General features: G+C 34.7%; 1 non-coding gene across 1 annotated transcript; it reads left to right on the plus strand.

Moving 5' to 3' along the window:
- Window positions 1-1,023: 1,023 nt before the first annotated feature.
- On the plus strand, window positions 1,024-1,095 carry Trnam-cau (transfer RNA methionine (anticodon CAU)). Its single transcript has one exon. It is a non-coding gene; the product is annotated as a tRNA-Met (tRNA).
- Window positions 1,096-4,310: the final 3,215 nt, after the last annotated feature.

Raw genomic sequence — 4,310 nt, forward strand, 5'->3', positions numbered from 1 at the left:
CATACAGGATGGCCCAAAAGTAGGTTTACAGTTATCATGTAGGCACATTAAATTTCTTTTAAAACATTTTATTACATTTAAATTTCTTACAGTTAACTAAATTAGCATAGAATAATGGTTTCATATTTTTTATAATTAAGATCTACACTGTTAATACATGAATGCGAAAGAGATAATTTAATAACTGTACCCTGTATATAGGCTTCTGGTAAGAACCTTGCTTCCCAACCACATGGTTACGGGTTCAGTCCCACTGCGTGGCACATTGGGCATGTATCTTCTATTATAATAGCCTTGGGCCGATCAAAGCCTTGTGACCGGATTTGGTAGACGGAAACTGAAAGAAGCCTGTCATATATAGATGTATGAATGTCTATCTGTCTGCGTGTTTGTCTGTGTTTACCCTCTCCTTGAACAACCGATGTTGGTATGCGTGCGTCCCTGTAACCTAGTAGTTCAGCAAAATGATCCGATAGAATAAGTACTAGGCTTACAAGGAATAAGTCCTGGAGTCGATTTCTTCGACTGAAACCCAAACCCTTTAAGGCGGTTCTCCAGCTTGGCCGGAGTCAAATAACTGAAACAAGTAAAAGAATGAAAATGTGAGTGTGCGTGTGCGCGTGGTTGTGTCTGATGTGCGTATGCGTGCATTTGTATATTTGTATGTCCGTATCTGACCATATACATCTACATTCACTTTTGATTACAAAGTACTGAGTGGAAATTCAGACTTTAAGGAATTCTTGAAACTGAGAAAGCATACAACAGTGAAAACATATTCTGGAATATTCGCCTTCAAATGTATGAAGTGCAATATTAGCATAATGAAATGTCACGTTTTACTTGACAAATATTTGAACTTTATAGTCATACATTGATTAGCTTCTTCCTTTTGTACTTGTGACACAATTTAACACACAGATGTATATATTATCAACAATGGCTGAAGCAATGATGACCATCTAACGTAGAACAGTAAATAAAAGAAATATTAGACTATATGCACAACCCAGCAACCAAGTGAGCAGAGTGGCGCAGTGGAAGCGTGCTGGGCTCATAACCCAGAGGTCCGTAGATCGAAACTACGCTCTGCTATATTTGTTTTAATTATTTTTTTCCGTATGTTTTCCATTCATATATACATACACACACACACACATACACACACACACAGTCACACAGAGTTATCTACAATTGCACACGATAAGTACGCGGACGAGTAGATATATTATATCAGTTGTAATTCAGAGGGTGGAAATCACATTCAACCTCTCATTAGTTCATTTAACGCTAAACGTAATGAATAAAGATGTAACTATATTTGGAACAGCTTATTCTATGGCATATTTTCCCCGCGTGGAATTGCGATCAGCGTTGTAAATGGAGGCATCATTTATCAATTCAACATGACTGATAAAGCTCTACATATTTACTATTATAGTAACTATATATGTAGGTGAACTGGAATATCATGTTACCTAAATGCCAATGAACTATCAGCCATGATCGTAGTAACTATTCCTACCGTAGAGTTAAAAGTCTCCGAATTTAAAGTTTAGCAGTGTATTGTTCCATACTGTGGCATCAGTTTCTATAGTCAGTTTACTGTCGTTTTGGCATTTCTTGAAAAATAAATCATATAATTGCTGTAATACTAATTTACAATTAGAATGGTCAAGACGACTATCTACAATTTCTTCCACTTTCTCTTTAAATCATTCCTAAACTACACCTTCATGACAGCCAAACGCGAATACTAATTCATCCAAGTCTTGATTGCAGACAAATTAATTACCACAGGAATTGTTACGCATATTATGAAACAGCAAGTTGAAGATTTCTATTTTAAGTTAATATTTGCAATAGAAATGGAAGAATCTTTTTATTAGTTTACGAATTTACACATACGGAAACTCCCTCACAGATATACGGTTGCATACGCATATATCTGTGCATACGCACAGATATACGGATGCATACGTATTTACACATGTACAGAGATACACGCAATAAACACAGGCACACACAACTCCAAACAAAACCATATTTTGTGGCAGAACATGATGTCTTGGAAACAAAAGGTAAAAACTGGACTTCTATCTACTAAGGGATTCTATTTATCTCACCACAGAGGTCAGAAAACAAAGTAATGAAATCAAACATTGCGAGACAGTTTCGATTTACGACTCCTCCTAGTTATGGGCCTAGCACGGACCAATTGCACTATATGTAGGTGAAAAAGGCAGCCTTGTGCAGTTTTCTGAATTTTAAGCAGGAAACAATATCCATCTACAGAATCATAAATAAAATGGGATGAATAATGAAAGCGACTTAGTACAACATAGCATAACACTTATATGTGTGTGTGTACAGTTTTCATGAAGCATCGTCTGATACATATATAAATGTTGTTGATTAGTTATTTTAAAGCCAACGCAATGAAAGTTACAAAACATTGGTAACATAAGGCGTTCCTTAGTAATTCTAACTGGTGTTTCAATGTTTCAGCATTAAGAAGTCAAGTTGTAAGGGTTGGAATCAAACTATCACGTGGAGCCTACCGAAAGTGCTACAAACAAGGACCTTTTTATAAGATGACAAAGATAATTAAATTTCAACGCATTTTAATAGGGCTATGTAAGTGAAAATCCATGACATACAAACAGTGATATTTCCATTGTGGTGTATATAAGAAACAAAAAAAAAGAAAAAAGAAAAAGGTGATAGTCAAAGAGCTTTAATGCTTCCGTGTAGGTTGCATCTATTTTATAATCTACTCGAATTACATCAGCAACTTCAATATAGACATATATACGCATTCGCACAAACACAGAAGCACTGAAACATACACACGCACACCTACTACGCAATCCGTGCCATGTTTATGTTGAACATCGGTTGAATTTATAATTGTATTTCCCAAGTGTCCTTTGACTTAGAACACCCAAATATAGAAGTCGTCCTACTGAATAAAAATTTCAATCTAATTTCTCTCAATGCTCCATGAGAATCTTAGAAACTGTAATTGTTAGCAGCTTCTTAAACATGAACAGATAAGCTCCCACTATTAGCATCTAACATTGCCCAATGTCACAGTAAAATTTTCAAATAGCTTTGACTTACTGTTATATTAGCCATTAATACTAATTAGGTTTTTGTCAGTGTATGTGAATGGGAGAGTGGTGTGTGCGTATTTGTAACTATATAAGTGAATGTATCTGTTTAAATGTGCATCTGGTTAAATGTGATTATGCATTTTTGTGCTTGAGCATGGTTGAAAATTACTTCAAGGAAATGTCTGTGTGGTTTGCCGTAAATACAACATACAACATTCCCTAGAATTTCATACACTTTTTTTTTCTGAGAATAGATATGGAAAGAGTGAGATATCATATTCAGTGTTTGCGAATTGAGGAATCGTTGGCTGTCTCTGAAGACAGATGAATTTCTTGCGCAGAAAAAGAGCAAAGTTGTTTTTTTTTTGTTTGTTTTCTTGCAGACAGCAATGGAATCATTCATAGATTTAACATATTTGCAGACGTGTTTGTACATATGTTCGAGAGCTTGGTAGTGTTGGCAAACGTAACACATCATGCATTGCTCAGTTACTTATCACTTTTTCATTCCATCAATATCTACATACATATGCACAAACAGATACGCACACAAACAAATATAGACGCATGCTTACACAGAGATACATACACAATATATATATATATATACATACACAAATACAAACAAATACAAACATATACATACATGTGAGTGTATATGCATATATACGTGCTCAAACGTTCGTTTCGCTGCACAAACACTGGGAAAATGTGTTCGATATAAGTTGAGGAGCATATTCATCACTGTGGTAGCTGAAATGAAACTTCACATTCCGATAAATATTCTAATGAATATGTGTTCAAAAACCCCTTTGTGTGTGCGTATGTGTGTTTCTTTGTATGTATGTGCGTGTGCGTGTGTGTGTGGATAAATAATTTACTTCCCTAATGTGTGAGTGTGTCTCTGTGTAAATATTTTCTATAATTATATTTATGTATGTACGTACATTTGTATATAAGCATGTGTGTGTATCAACGTACGTACGAGTGTGTGCGCAGGTGCGTGCATGTGAGTATGTGCATCCTAATAGTGCGTATACGTGTATATATGAGTGTATGCGTGTATATGTTAAAATAATTATCAGATATATGTCAGAAGATACCCATATATATGAATATATATTTCTATATAATTATGAATATATTCGCATATATATATATATATATCGATATATATATATATATATATATATA

This window comes from Octopus bimaculoides, chromosome 7 (assembly GCF_001194135.2).
Source record: "Octopus bimaculoides isolate UCB-OBI-ISO-001 chromosome 7, ASM119413v2, whole genome shotgun sequence".
Taxonomy (NCBI): Eukaryota; Metazoa; Mollusca; class Cephalopoda; order Octopoda; family Octopodidae; genus Octopus; species Octopus bimaculoides.